The 16,288-nt window shown below is 44.2% G+C and overlaps 1 protein-coding gene across 7 annotated transcripts in view; it reads left to right on the forward strand.

The window, feature by feature from the left end:
* The window catches only part of DCSTAMP (dendrocyte expressed seven transmembrane protein), a 45,373-nt gene that overhangs the window by 3,709 nt on the left and 25,376 nt on the right, over nucleotides 1-16,288 (forward strand). For 6 of the 7 annotated variants that reach the window (XR_014549922.1, XR_014549923.1, XR_014549924.1 and 3 more), the window contains exon 2: nucleotides 1,265-1,340. The gene's annotated coding sequence lies outside the window, so the exon portion shown is untranslated. Of the gene's footprint in view, nucleotides 1-450; nucleotides 580-1,264; nucleotides 1,341-5,389; nucleotides 5,515-7,948; nucleotides 8,060-16,288 lie in introns of all 7 variants that reach the window. The other variant, XM_083621741.1, reaches the window with a different exon arrangement.

Consider the following 16,288-nt stretch of genomic DNA (forward strand, 5'->3'; position numbering starts at 1 on the left):
GGCAACTGAAACTTATTACCTAAAAGCAAATGCTTTACACAGCTGTATTACTGACTTGCTGAAATAAGGCAACCCAGAGGGAACCTCCTAGCTCTGGTTTGACAAGCTGAAAGACATTCCTGCTAGCAGGTTCTGGCAGTAAGCTGAAGGGAAGCTAGGGGCTTTCTGCTTGCTACTTTCAGCCTGAGATCCAGACTGACCGACAGAAGGGCACACAGGAATCTGGCCACAGAAGACCTTTATGTCGTCCACATAGGTACATTAATGTCTGGCTATGGATGCTGCCTATCCATATTGTGTTCCTTTCATTGGAAAGCATAGTCAGACACACATCTGAGCAGGAAATGCAGTGTGGATAGAACACCCCACCCACCAGACATGGTCATGGTTCTGCACTTACAAGCTTCTGCTCTGCAGGAGTTCTCATTATCTCTAATCCCATTCATACAGTGGAGAGAAACAGATGATGCTTTAGCAAAGGAAGGGCGATGATAGGATGCTCACCCCATAACAGAACGTAAGAATTGCCTGTTGGATCAGCCTAGTGGTCCATCTAGCCCAGCATCGAGGAGACTTCAGGTTTTTCATTGGTACTAGTTACAGGTAGGTAGCCGTGTTGGTCTGCCGTAGTCAAAACAAAATAAAAAAAATCCTTCCAGTAGCACCTTAGAGACCAACTAAGTTTGTTATTGGTATGAGCTTTTGTGTCTTTTTTTAGAGTTGGTCTCTAAGGTGCTACTGGAAGGATTTTTTTTTATTTTGTTTCACTGGTACTGTTATAAATGGGCAAAACTTCACCACTAGGCAATATAGAGGAGGATAGGGGGGAAGAAAAATTATATAATAGGGGCCAGGACTCAAAACTCAGGTGAGTGACGAAGCAGAACCACCAGCTTCGGCATGTTGGCAACAAGGCAAATGACTCACAGCTGGAGTTTTTTTGCACAAAGCCTTGAGCACTGGTAATTCTGCCCACGAAAGGTACAGCAGGAGCCAATTAAGCAGATGAGCCAATTAGTAGGTGGCTGGGAGTCACCTGAAACAAGAGACAGCAGATTCTGATAGAGATTCTACAGGAACTTTTAAAAGGGATTTTTAGCTGCTCCTTTTCTTTTAGCCTAATTTTTGGTAAGGTCATTGGGGAAAATGATGAGGGATGCTGCACACCAGGGGTCAGAGTTGATGGTGGCATAGAAATTCTTTAGTTTCCTTTTCCTTCGCCAGTGATAATAACTTTTCAAAGACGAAATAAATTTTTATTCAGGTTCCATGTGGTACTAAGGAAGACTGCCACCTGAAGTTTGAAAGAAGGATCACACCTGACCAGAGGCATACTTAAGGTAAGCCAGGTCTTTTAATTGGAATTGAAACAATATTTAATGCATATATGCATACTTTTTAATGCTTTATTATGCTGAGGGGGCAAAGACAGATTTAATGTATGATTTAACTGCGCCCTTTTACCTGGGGCAGAGCTGATTTTCTGGACCCTGGAAAACTTCTTGTTAGTATACCTTGCATTTTTCGGGATTCTCCATGATTTCTGGAAGTTAAATTTGTGAGTGGCAAATAGATACTGTGCAGAACTGGGCACAGTTCAGAGTTTGTGGGCTCTACATTGTGCTTTTTAAAAATAGAATCCTGACATCTAGGTGCAACCAGTTTGGTGCCCAGTTCAAGGTGCTCAGCTCACATTAGTGTTTAAACACTAGTGTTTGATCTATTACCAAACCATTAAATGATTTAGGAAGCAATCCTATGGCAAGATCCACTGGTTTGAGTAGCTTAGGGTGCAGCAGGTGTCCAGCTCAGCTGCCATTAAGTTCCCAGCTCTGGCCCAGCTGAAGATTGCCATTGTACCCAGCTCAGTTCAGCCAAAGCTGGCTAATCTTAGGCCCCTGTAAATCCAAAAAAGGGGTGTGTGCGCCGGAGGCCAGAACAGAGAGGGAATACTCAGTCTTGATCCTAAGCCTGTTCAGCTTGGTCACATGACCTGGCAACTAGGCATAGAACACTTATTTTAAAGTCTTATTTTCCCTTTGCCAGGCTTAGGCAGAGCTGAATGAGAGTTTGGATCTGGTGTAGCTTCATGCTGGCTTAATTTACATTGGTTTGCTTTACAGCAGCTTCTTGTGTGCAGGATTGCTCCCTCAGCCCCAAATAACTGAAAAGACCACCTTCTTTCCTAAAGACACTCTTGGCTTTTAAGAATATCTGTGGGAACCCTCTTGGTAGTTCCCAGATAAAAACACATAGGATTGCAACCTTACTACACAGCCCTAACTGTGTCTACTCAAAAGTAAGTTACACTGAGTGCAATTGGAGTTTCTCCCAGGAAACCAGGCACAGGACTGCAGGACTCAGAGTAGACCTATTGAAATTAATGGACCGAATTAGGCACGTTACTCTGAGTAGAAAGTAGTTGAATACCACCCTTGAGTTGCAATGTTAACCCCACTTACCTGGGAGTAAGCCCATTCAGTTAAATGAGGCATATGAAGAGACGTGGTTAGGATTGCAGCCTGTCTTTGTTGCAGTTGTGGAGAAAGACTTCAGAAGATTAAAGCAAACGTTAGACATAAACGATAAAGCCTCTTCTACACCCCCTACTGAGTGTTTTTGAAAGTAATTAAAGAGAGGCTGCTGTTTACTTGCTTTATTCTTACTCAACTTGGTTTGTACCTTCAGCAGCTTGATTTGCCATTGTGCCTTTCCTATTTTGCAGCCATTCGTTTGACATTTGTATACAGCTGGAACGGTGCCTCTGTGAAATAGGTGTGCAGAGTTCTGTACAAGATGCACGTCTTGTGTAACATCCAATTACAGTGCAAGTTCCCATACAAGATGGGGAGTGAGAAAGGGGAAATGCCAGAGGTGGCTTTTATGCAGCTTGTTGTACAACTAGAGTCCATTAGCTAATGTGGAGGAGGAGGAAATCTGCTACATGTCAATCACTGGCCAGGGTATAGTATATAATCCCCAAGCAATCTAATTTGTGGCATTTCCTACAAGCCTGCAGACAATAAAAGAAGAGGACCTAAATGTCCTCCATGTGGGCTTCCTTCCATCAGTTTAGTGCATTAAATTAACAACAATAATAATAATGGTTATAATTGTGATGTTCAGCACCTTGGCAGACAGGAAGCAAACAAGTCTATCACTGATAGCCAGTCAGTTTTTGCAGCCTGGCTGTTTTGCTTTTGAAACAATGCAAGGGACATACAAGCCGAGACCTCTCAACCTTGGCCTAGGGAAGTAGATATATGCTTCACAAACAAATACAAAGAAGTGATTCTCATCCCAGACCTGGGAACAGGGAGACTGTGGAACCCAGAAGACATGGGAGATCTGTACCTGGGTCTCTGGCTTTTTGTTCATTTTAAAATTGGCACAGGGAGCTCTTAATCTGAGGGCAGAGCAGGCATGCAGGATAGTAAGAAGCAGTATGAGAGTAACTCGTTGCTCATACCAAATAAGCTTGGCTCAAATCTGAGATATGATAGGACCATGTGGAATCTATTGAGTCCTCATGCCACCTAACTGCTGAACTGGTAGCTGCCCGCAGTATAATACCATCTTTAGCCCAACAGCACTGGTGGCATCTATGTGCAACAGAAAGTGGAACTGGCAACTCCCTCTTGTTGGTATGAGAAAGGATAACATGGTAGATTCTTTTATTCTTGAGCTCTGTGGTAGAGAGCTTCCACTCTACCCTTTCCCTTTTTGCCGTGGGTGTTTGTGACGGGGGGGGGGGTTGGTTGTTTTGTGTCCCCCCCCCCACCACCATTGTGTTATGGAAGGACAAACATTAACAAAAATCTCTGAAAGGTTTCAGACCATATGTCTGGCATTCACCACAGCCAAGTCAGATCCGGTATAAAAGCTGTGAAATTCAGCCTTGGGGTTCTTCAGTGGACAAATAAAATCTGTATGTCGTTCTGATGCTTTACTCTGTCATTGCTAAATGCACAAATAAAGCAATCTGTTAAGACATTATTTCTGAAATGTATTACCCCATTCAATACATTGAATTGCCATAGTCTCTTTTTGCTTCTCTTCAGCACCATGCCATGGTGTGTGGGGTTCAGTCATAAGTTGGCAGCCTGTAGTTACACATTATAGACTTTGCCCCTTTCTGGGGAACCTATGCTTCTAGCAGGTGTTTCTGTGGATTCTCACCCAATTCGGTAGGCAGACAATGGTGGAATGGGAGACTGAGGAACCTTGCTGCTCTTCTGATAGAAAGAAACCCTTGAGCATATTTAGATTCTTGTGGCATCTTTAAAAGTGACAGAAGCATTATATGGCACAACCTTTCTTGGATCACACTCCAGATCATCAGATGCATGAAGTACAATCCTAAACTGCCAGGCATATGTACACACATGGTTGGAGGAACAGAAAGAAGGGAGGTATGGGAAAAACAAAATGCCCTGAGAAGAGAATAGTTGCAGTGAGAGTAAAAGAAGGTTGTGTTGGTGGTAACACACATAACCTGGCATGCATAAGCTCAGCAAGATGTCCTTTATAAAAAAAAAGTACAAATCATACTTTTTTGCTTATATGCTGCTCCGCTCTGCCCCACTTTGTCTTGCAAATTGTTCTGCAGATTTGAAGCTTCTCTCACCCTACCTGCGGGGTTAGCCTGTCAGCTGCATTTACTCCAATGCTCTGAAAGCACCACTTAGCACATTTCTATTAGTTTAGAACTGTAAAAGTGCTTCTATAAACATTTTAGAACGGCACGTCACAAGAGCTGTAGTGCATTCACCGGCTGAGCTGAGCTGACCCTTTCAAAACCTGCCCCGAAACCTGCTTCCAGAATGTCTCTATTTTTGGGTGGGATTCAGTCACATACTGTCAAATTCAGGTTGAGCAATTAGAGCTCATTGGAAGATCTTGTGCAACAAACTCACTTCCCCAAAAGATCAGACTTTTTACAGTGAGGAAAGTTACAAGAAAATGCATTGGGAAAATGTGAGATAACTGCAGGGTCATCCAGCCTCCCCACAAATAAATCAGATTAAAAGCTCATTAAACAGTAGTCTAATCTGCCTGCAAACAAATTGGGATGAATGCTCAATAAACAGGGCATCGAGAAGTGCCCTAGCAAGGAGATTGTTGATCAACACAGAGCAACCAGCTGTTTTCAGGTCACCATGCTGTGGTCGTAATAGATTTAGCCTTTTAGCAGGCAGAAAAGGACTGAGAGGAAAGGAAGACAGGCAGGCTGGCTGGCTGGCTATATGGCAGTAGTCCACAGCTGGGAATCAGTGGACCAAATCAGCCCCTATGTCTTTCTCAGCTAGTGGCTATTGTGCTTTCAGACCCCAGTCAGCCAGGAAGCATAGGTTGTTTCCTGAAGTTTCTTTCTTTTTTTGACATGCAGATTAGCAAGATGAGGCCTTTTGGGTCTCGTGCAGCTATGAACGTATCAGCAAAAACAAGTGAGTGGTGGAGAAGGAGGATGTGGCCCCTGCCTGACACCCAGTGTGATGCAGAGTTCAGAAAGCTGTAAGTTCAAATCCCGCTAAGCTGTAATTGTCACCAAATAGCTATGGACCCGCTACTATCTTTAACCTAACCTACCTTATGGGATTGCTGCGAGAATAATGGGAGAGGTTGCCAGTGACCTTTTGGAGTGACCACACAAATGGAATGGTAATAATAATACACATAAATGCCACTGTGGACTAGGGCACACGATGTGGCGTTGTGTTGTAAAGGTGTGCAGTTACAAGTCTGGATTTATGGTATTAACTTTTCAGTGCCTCAGCAGCTGGAAACGGCCTTGGCCTGCCTGGCCCCCAGAGCAGCTGCTTTTCAGGGCTCTGCTTGCTCTGCCTGCGATGATGGAGCTAGGCTCTCCCCCTTGTCCTTGGAGAGGCTCGTGTTTTGCACCGGGGGAGTAATTGATATTATTGCCAATCCTGACGCACTGCAAAGCGAAAACAACACCCTGGCAATGCTTGCTTGCTTGCCTTCAATGCTGTTATCTAACAACAATGCTTCCAAATCCCACAGCCGGCCTCTTCTTTTAACACGTGCAGCGCTATCTGACTGTCTATGTGTCGGTTTGCAGCAGTCACACTCCCAGGCACATGCGGAGGAGCTGCTGCTGTGTGCTGCGGAGGTTTCGGCTCTGCTTATGTATTGCTCCGAATGTAGCACACCATTAAAAAAGGAAGGGGGGGGGAGAGAGCGGCAGATGCAGTCGGGATGCTCAGCTGTGCAGGGCTTTGCGAAGAAGCCCAGGCTGCCTTTTCCAGGTGCCTTAAAGCCTTTTGAGATAATCACGGGCTTTAACACTTCACATGTCTGCTGCTTCCTAGAAGGATGTATTGCCCTCAAATCTTCATCTGAACTCAGAACACTTTGCAGTGTCTACATACGTACGTACACACTTGGGTCACCACAGGGATCAGGGCCAGAGGGCCAATCCTCCTGCCCTGGATGAACCATAATCCCCCACATTCCCAATTTTCATTATCAAAAAAAGAGTAAGTTTGTGGTATTTGTAGAGCCTGAGATATGAAGCAAAATAGTACAGGCACTATTCTATTTTTTCTTTTGGTGCGAAACTAGCCTGCTCTCTCCTTTCAATGTTTGTACCCTTGCCCCACCTCCAAAAATTGCCTGTAGATGTACATGCACACAGCTGCCGAAACGATTCACCTGTCTCATTGCTTGGACTACATATTGCTCTTCCTTATATCCCTACCCTTCTGTCCTCTCCCAATCCCAGCCAGTGACTTGTGCTCATGCAGCTCCTCCACTCTCACCAATCTTGAAAGCCTCGCTGCTAGCACAGGTTTAATTAGCCAGGTTGCTTAGGAGCATAGGAAGCTACCTTATACCAAGCCATACCATTGGTCCATCTTGCCAGAGTTATCTGCACTGACTGGTGATGGCTTTTCAGGGTTTCAGACAGTGAGCCGCTTCCAGCCCTGCATGGAGATGGCAGGAATTGCACCTCACTGAGACCTTCTGCATACAAAAGCTCTGTCACTGAGCTGCGGCTCTTCCCCGACTTACATCTGGTGGTCCTGCTCTTAGAGTGCATGCTTAGTTCAGAGATGGGTTAAAGAAAAGTGTGTGCTTAGTTCTTCTGTATCATTGTTATTAAACAGGGCAATGCTGCTTGTATCATACAACTTAAAAACCACTGTCTGTGGAACACTGTTTTAGAGTATCATCTATGCCAGCCTTGCCTGGGGTCACACCCTCTAAATGTCTGAGGTTGTAATTGCATCAACTCCAGCCACCATAGTCTGACCTATGCTTTCACCCAGACTCATTTAGGATATAATTTTCCAGCTGCAGTGAAAGATTTTAGATGGTTTGCACTGCATGGAAAGCCTTTACCAGAACATCCATCTCCAACCTCCTGCTCTCCATATGTTTTGGGCTACAAATCCCATCACCTATTGGCCCCGCAGGCAGGAATTGATGGGGGATTGAGTCCAACCCATATGCAGAGCACCAGGCTGAAGAAGGCTGTGCTAGAACATATATTACATAGACACAATGACAGCTGTGGCAGCCTAACATGCCATCCACCTCATGCTGATTCTCTAGTGCAGCAGTTCTCAACCTGTGGGTCCCCAGATGATGTTGGACTACAACTCCCATCATCCCTGAGCTCTGGCCTTGCTAGCTAGGTGTGATGGGAGTTGTAGTTCAACAACATCTGGGGACTCACAGGTTGAGAAAGGCTGCTCTAGCGGTTTAGGCTGCCTTCTGAATGTGCACGATTATGCATGTCGCAAAAATTAAAAACTTGGGGAGAATGTAGTGGCATCTTAATATTTAGCTGCAAAACAATTGTAAAAATGTTCCCGTGGTATGAATCAGCATTCAGCACTGTGCAGACTGGCAAACACATTCTGTTCTGCTTCCCAGGCAGTTACTTGACCTTAATTAACTCTAGCATTTGCTCTGAAAACAGGCTGTGGAACACTCACTTTGGCACAAAGAAATTACAAGCATGTCTGGCTGCAATTCCTGAAAGATGGCGCATGCTTGGGTTTCTGTCAACACCTGAGATCAGTCAACACTTGTAGATATTCAGTGATTGCGAGCATGACTGAATGTGTATAGAATATTTCATAAACATCTATTATTATTATTATTATTATTACCCTCATTTTATTTCTAGACCACCCTGACAATTGCAGGACAATACACAGAAATACATAAAGTAAGAATAAATACCACGCACGCTTAAAATATCATAAAGTACATCATGCAGCAGACATAATCTCAACACACTCTGTATATCGTGTATGGTATACAGTACTACATAAATTTCATCTTAAACCCTTCAGATGGCAACAGAAAGAGAACAGGGGATAAAGTGTACCTTCAATGGGAGAGCATTCCACAGTGGGGTTCTTATTTCAGAGAAAGCCCTGCTCTGTGTCACTGCCTGGGTGAAATCTCCCTTCACCACCAGCAGCCCCCACCACGGATCTTAAAGGCCAGGTTGTAGCATATTGGGAGAGGCAGCTCATCAAGTATTTGGGTCCTAGACCATTCAAGGCTTTATGCGCTGAAGCCCAAACCTAAAATTGAGCACAGTAAGCACATAAGCAACTATTTATGGGGACGACTGATGAGTGAAAGACACTGTCCCTGGCAACCCTGAGATTGCTGGTTGAGAAAAGAACATGAGAAGAGCCTAATGGATCAGACCTGTGCTGGCCCCGGGGGTAACCCGTGAAACGTGGTCCAGGACTGCTCCAAAATCCAAAGGTACCACTAGGAGGCAGTCCGACAGGGCCAAGGCAGAACACAAGGCAGTAAACCAGGCAAGGACAGGTACAGGATCTCAGGCAGGATCTAGCATACAGCAATGTTGCTCCCGCAACCTGGGGCAGGGTCCGACAGCCTTTTATCTTTGTCGGGGTAGCAGCCGGTCCTGATCCCCCAGTGACTCACCTCCCTGTTTCGCCCAAAGGCGAGCATTCCTCCTGTGAGTACTCAGGTCTCTCCTTCTCTCAGACCTTAGTCTCTGCACCTTGGGAGACATTGGTGGGTTACTAGACCCAGAGGCCGCCTCAGCCTCCCCTGACCAAACCGGTAGTGGAGCAGCTGTAAGTGATGGCCCAGCTGACGCAACGAGGTAATCCCTGCATCTGGAGCCAGAGCAGGCTCAGGCCCCTGACTCGGCCCAGCTGGTGTTTGTTGCAGGGGAACCTGTGCAGACTGGGACTCCTCCGGATCAGGTCCCAGACATAGTTCAGATGATGCCTGAGGCAAAGGATCCAATGCAGACTGAGACTCCTCTAGTTCTGAGTCCGAGCCCGAGTCCCAGGCCATCACAAGACCAATGGCATGTCTAGTCCAGCATCCCGTTCACACAGTCGCCAACCAGATGCCTATGGGAAACATGCAAGCAGGATTCGAGCACAAGAGCGTGGCTTCCAGCAACTGGTATTCAGAAGCATTGCTGCCTCCAAATGTTGACGCAGAGCATCGCCATAATGGTCCATAGCCATTGATGGCCCTCTCCTCCGTGAATTTATCTAACCCTCTTTTAAAGCCATCTAGGTTGGTGGCCACACCACCTCCTGTGGGACCAGGATTTTCTGGTCACGATTCACTGCAAAGCTGCTCTGCACAAGCCCCAAATGGATGGCAGGCTGTGACTTCACAATGTCAAGCCGTGGAAAGCTCTCTTTCAGAAGGTTTGTGCAGGCCCTTCTATCCCTGCTTTCAGATTTTATTTTTTTGAAACAGATGCGCTTTTCATGCAGGTTGATTCCCCAGAGCTTTGTTTTATAATGCTACTGTTTTAATAGGCATGTTTGCATTTTCCCGCCCTGAAAAAGGTCAATGCTTTGTGTGTGTTCCAAATGAACCCTTACGAAGCCGGGAAAGCTTGCTGAGAATCACCCACTCTGCCTTGCCTCTACCTCCACCAAAACCATAGGAACTTACCTTTGCAGGTAAAGGACAAAAAGAGAGGTGGCCATGAGCACTCTCACCCTGTTGGTGTGTCACTGGAAGGGGAAGGGAGAGGCAGAGGCGGCAGTAAGCAGGATCTGGGCAGACACAGCCCTACTCACAGCAAGTATGTTTAGTCCAGTCTTTCCCAGATGCTCACAACAAGCTTTGAATAAGTTAGTTGTTTTAAAGCCAACTTAAAAAAAAATATTTCATTTATGCTTATGATGCCTTTGGAGGAGGGGCCCACGTGGAGCCCAAAAGCAGTATATAAATAATGTATCTAAATGGCTTGTCCCATTGATATTATTTTTTGAGGGTCTGAAGCATGGCTAGATTTGTCCCCACACCCCTCCTTGCAACAAATGATAAATGCTAGTAAGATATCTAAGAAAGGAGGCAGGAACACCTGGGGGAGGATCAAAATGAATTTCTCCACTAATTGCTTTCTTGCATCAGTTGGCTCAGCCCTTCACTTTTCTAATATGGTCAAGTGGGCAGCTGTATTCATGACATGGGCTGTCACTGATAAGGCTAGCAGTAATCCCTGTGATTGCAGAGGCTTGAAAACAGTGGTTTCTGGGAATTGCTGCAGGCTGTATCTGGTTCACACGTTAACATTTATTAGTTATGAGCTCCCACCCCAAAATGGTAAAGAACTGCCTGCATGTCAAACAAAATGGCGGGATATAAGTGAAATAAGTAAATGTGTGATCTGGCCACAATATGGTTTGGTATCCTGGCTCCAGGGAATGGCCAGAATCCACATTCTGTGACCCATAATGAACTAGCCACGATGGCTATGTTATACCTCTGCTGTTGAGCCTGTACACCTCTGAGTGCCAATTGGTGTGAATCACAAGTGCGGGGAGCACTGTTGAACATGGTTCCTGCCGGCCAACTTCCCTTAGAGATCTGGTTGGCTACTGTGAAAACAGGATGCTGGACTTAGATGGGCCTGTGGCCTGATCCAGCAGGGCTCTCCTTATGAGATCCAGCGCCAAGGGCCTTCTGGCAGTTCTCTCATTGTGAGAAGTGAGGTTACAGGGAACCAGACAGAGGGCCTTCTAAGTAGTGGCGCCCACCCTGTGGAACGCCCTCCCTTCAGATGTGAAGGAAATAAGTAGCTATCCTATCTTTAAAAGACATCTGAAGGCAGCCCTGTTCAGGGAAGTTTTTAATATTTAACTCTGTACTGTTTTTAACACTTGATTGGGAGCCGCCCAGAGTGGCTGGGGAAACTCAGCCAGATGGGCGGGGTATAAATAATAAATTTATTATTATTATTATTATTATTATTATTATTATTATTATTATTAGTTATTATGTTATTATGGCACTGCTCTATAGCTTAGATAGGTGGTGAATTTAAGGAATATGACTGTTCTTATACAGAGGCATGGAGGGTATTTTAAGATATTTGTTCCTGCTATTTTAAAAAAGGAAGCACTGTAATGAGTGGATACTGGCTTTCCTTTAAAAAAATAAAATAACCCAAAGGGTAGGCAGCAGTGGTTAGAGTGGTTGGCAAGCAACAACAACCAGGACTTATTGCAAGCAATTTATTAAACGGAACATTGGCTGTTGACTTAAACAGGAGCAAGATTGTGCTCATCAATTGGAGGTTAGCAGAGGTTGGCTATTCACCTAATTGAGGAATCTTCGCAGCACGCCAGGAAAGTCCTTCCAGGACTGACATTGCAGCACAAATACTGGAAAATGCAAAGTGTCCAGCAACCTTGGATGTTCCAGACAGTGCTTTGCTGGAAACAATATTTCAGTGCAAGCCAGCCAAGTAGCTATACTAATGACAGGTAATGGTTGGGATGAGGGCCTGAGCAGAGCATTTAGCTATGCATTTCAATATTAGCAACCAATCTTGATTGCTGGCATTACTTCGATTTTTTTTCGTTAATTAAAAAACAACTAAAATTTCAGACGGCTTGGGTATTGACTAGAGACTTTAGATTGGACATAGTCTTCTTCATTATTTACATTATTTATATTATATACTGTGGCGCCATCCATTCTGACTCATATTCTTCCAGTTCCTTAGAACTCGCTTCTTCCACAAATATTTTACTTCTGCCCAGGTGGAAGCAAACTTTGGGATTGTATAAAGCCAAGTTCCACCATCCAGATCCTGGGGGGAAGGCCATAGCTCAGTGGTGGAGCACCTGTCTTGCATGAAGAAGGGTGCAAGTTCAATACCCAATATCTCCAGGTAGGGCTGAGAGAGACTCCTGTTGAAAACCCTGGGGAGTCACTGTCAGTGTAGACAAAACTAAGTTAGATGAGCCAATGGTCTGACTTGTTATAAGGCAGTATCCTATCTTCCTTTGTGCACAGTGTGAGATTCAAAATGGTTGTGGAGCCAGTTACATGCATCTCCCCGTAAGCCATCTTTCTTCTTCTTTGGCAATCAATCATAGCCAAGTAAGATTGTCTTCCATGAACACGGTCTTAACAGTAGGTGACTGTGGAGGCCAATTCTGGATCCACACATCCTTCCACAGTGGGGGCATAGGTTTCCGGGTGAGAGTTGATCACAGTAAGGATTTGCCAAACGTGTCTTCCTCTTAGCACATTTCTCCCTATTGTCCTGAGTTTGAGCATCTTCAAAGTCCATGACCCCTTTGGTAAAGCCTGTTCTCCAACTGGAGAACTTGCAGGCCAGTGTTTCCCAATCAATTGTCAGTGTTTATACTACATTTTTTAAGAGTTGCCTTGAGAGAGTCTTTAAACCTCTTTTGTTGACCACTAGCATTACACTTTCCATATTTAATTTCAGAATAGAGTAGCTACTTTGGAAGATGATAAGCAGGCATTCGAACAACATGACCAGTCCAAGTTGAGATGATAGTATATAACAGTACAGACCTACCTATAAGTTACAACTGTTCATGAATCCTAACTGTCTAATGTGAGAGACTGAACTGCTTGGGCAATGGAACTTTGCTAGCTGTTTTCTCTGCAGCAATCTGCTGTTGAAGAGGCTAGCAATGTATTTTAACTGAATCCTGACCTATCTCTTTGGCAGTGGAAGCTGCTGTAACAAACAAATGAAACTTTGTTTTTTTCTCCTCCTCCTCCTCCTCCATGTGTTCATACCCATTGGATCCTGGCCCCCACCTGCAATTTGTCCATAAGTGCAGCCTTTAAAGTCTGCTTTTTTGAGAGTGGTGGGGGAGGGAGTAATAGCTGCTATTATGAAAGATCATCTGTATCCCATGTGAGCATTAACAATACCACAGTCCCTTAAATGCACTTCCTTTTTTATGATACATCACATTTGCAGAGCTAGGAAAGCAGAACTCTTGGTGTGATTGTTCCAAATCACTAGCAATAACCTTCTGGAAACAGGAAGTTGTCTTTAGCCTTGGTTTTCTGCTTGGTTACTCACTTGGGCATTTCCAGACACTGCATTAGCTCCACAATGTGTAGAGTTTGGAAATATTCATGGAAACAGTTTGTGGGCTGGTACAGGATGAGTCCAGGATGAGTTGTGGAGTTCATTCCTGTCAGGGCCGGCCCTACCATCAGGAAGTGTGAGGCAGGAGCCTCAGGCAGCAGGTGCTGAGCAACCTGCCCTGAACCTAGCCTGCTGCCCGTAGGAGCATCTGGTTGGCCACTATGAGAGCAGGATGCTGGACTAGATGGGCCAGTGGCCTGATGCAGCAGACTTTTCTTTTGTTCTTAATTGCCAGTCTGCTTGTGCCTAGAATGCAAAGGAGGTGCCATCTTTTATTTGCCTCAAGCAGCAAAATGTCATGGTCCAGCCTTGATTGCTGTAGTAGTAGCACATGGCTGCCTTAGCTGAGGGTCTTATCCTTCATGGCAATTCAGTTGTAGACCAATAAGTCCCAATAAGCTTGTTTGCCAGAGTTTTTTTCAAATATTCTACAAAATTTCCCCACTCTTTAATAATCCCCCCCTTCTTGGTTTCTTATTACAGCTGTCGGTTTTGCCATTTCAGCATAATCCATCAATTTAATCATCCACTCTTCCTCAGCTGGTACAGCATGTTCTTTCCACCTCTGGGCAAATACCATACATGAACAAATTTTTAAGGTCCTTTGGAATCTTTATATTCACTATCTCTAACAGAAAAGCTTCTGGTTTTGTTTTGTTTTTTAACTAAAGTAACACTTTAATGCCACACATTGAATTTACTGGTACCTACCTGAGACTAACGTAATTTGGATCAAGCCATTTGTTGTAATTAATTTGTTAAATTTACAAGTAAGATGTTGGCTACTCCCCGAAGACTGCATGTGTTTGCTCTGGGTATTAAATATGGCCATGGTTTTGTATACCTTCCATTATGCCAGTCCGGTTACTGAGCAAAGTAACCAAGCTTTTGTAAAATGCAGGAATAAGCACTTGCAAACCACAAAATGATACACACACATGTTAATAGCTTTCGGCAGAACATGTCAAGAAAGCTGAGAAATTACTAATAAACTGTCTGCTCCCTGATACTAACAGGATCACTAGCGTAAGGAAAGAAATATTTTGTCAATAGGACAGTAAGTGCACAGCAATTGCTTGCATAGAATGAAATAACTAAACTGTATGCACTGCTTCCGTCTCCACTGGCCTTTCCATTATAATTAAACATAGCTTGACATACATATCACTGCCATGCCTTAGCTTTGCTTACTTTGTTCACACAATCAAATGAAAACACTGTGTTCCAGTTCCACACATGCACCCTTATTCAAACCATATTACTGGTCATTATCTGATGTCAGCAGCATTGTAGCGCAGTGCCAGAATCTTAATGTCTTGTTTTGTGACACAGTGGGTGCTTCCAGACTCCACAGAAGTTTACACAGAAGTATTTGTACTTGACTTCGTGTGGTAGGTTTGGCCTGATGGCATCTGAAGGCAAGGTTGTGTTGCAGGGAATGAGTCTATATCTTAAGAGGTATATCTATCACACAGCCGAGGAATGTTTTAGCACACCTATGAGTGTTTAGTGTCCCCCAGTCCACCTTATCCAATGAATATCCAAAGTATTTGATAACATTTCCCTTCTTAAGTCAGAATTTAGGTACCGTCCAGCTCTGTGATTCTGTATTTGGGGTTTCTGAGGAGAACTAATAGGGTTGAATTGGATTCCCATCTTCACTTATTCAATTTATTTCTCAGGTTTTACTCTGTCGAAACTCTATTAAGTGCATTCATCAAAACCACCCATTCTGTTTTCTTCTTTCCATCAGAGATTACATAAGCACTGATGGAAATGCTGGTCGATACATATGAAAGCTAGGACATTGGTGGGCAGGTGCTGAGCGCTATTTACGAAAAGTCTCATAAGGAGATTTATATCTCAGCTACTTAACTAATAGAAGACCCATTCAAACTTGGATTAGTGAAGAAAAAACCTTCCCCGAGCTTTCAGTCAAATTGATTATCTTTCTTTGCATGTGCAATAACCCATACTCCAAGTATTTTAATCTTAATTTCCTATACTGGAGTTGGTTTGTAACAAGATCTGTTCCAAAATACGATTTTTGCTAACTCATGTTTTCTTTCTTCTTTGGCGATCACTCGTAGCCCAGTAAGATTGTCTTCTATGCACATGGTCTTAACAGTGAGTCTGTAACTGACTGTGGGGGCCAATTCTGGATCCACACATCCTAACTCATGTACTCTTTACTCAATTTACAGAAGTTAGAAGTACGGTACTCCTTGCATATTTTTTAAAAAAATTCAAGGGCACCCACACAAATGCACACCCTAGTGTGCACAGTCTCTCTGGGCGTATTTGTGCTCAATGTATTGTGCTGCTGTCAGTGTTGACAATAATGAACTAAGTGATCTGACCTGGTATAAAGCAGCTTCCTGTGTTTTATACTGGGGTGTACTGGGATGTCTATTTGTATGCATATCCCACTTACCCTAGGTCCAATTCCACAGGGAAAGAGGACTTGGAGAAAGCATTTTTTTAGGGTGCAGATCAGATGATGATAATCCTTTCCTTGCTTGGGATCTGACTGCTGCCTAGCAGCAATCCCACTTGCCCAGTGACACCATGAAGTGAGCAGGAATGAGAACCTGAATGGCAATGATCCATGGGAGACAGTGATGCTTGGCAGTGACGCCAACACAATTCCCTTACTTTTACACCATCCCTAAACTGCAAAGATGCAATCCGCCTTGCAGCTTAAAGGATCACAGTGGAATTAGGTTTCCTTTTAGCCTAAATGCCAGCTCTTTGCTGCCAGAATTTGTGGGTAGCAAAGAGGGGGGGAGGCAGTCTGCATTTAAACCCCTTTCCCCCTTAGTTTTGAGGAGGCTATTTTCTTTATTAATTTTTTTTTCATACCAATGC

The sequence above is a fragment of the Podarcis filfolensis genome, assembly GCF_964270895.1.
Source record: "Podarcis filfolensis genome assembly, chromosome: 7".
Taxonomy (NCBI): domain Eukaryota; kingdom Metazoa; phylum Chordata; class Lepidosauria; order Squamata; family Lacertidae; genus Podarcis; species Podarcis filfolensis.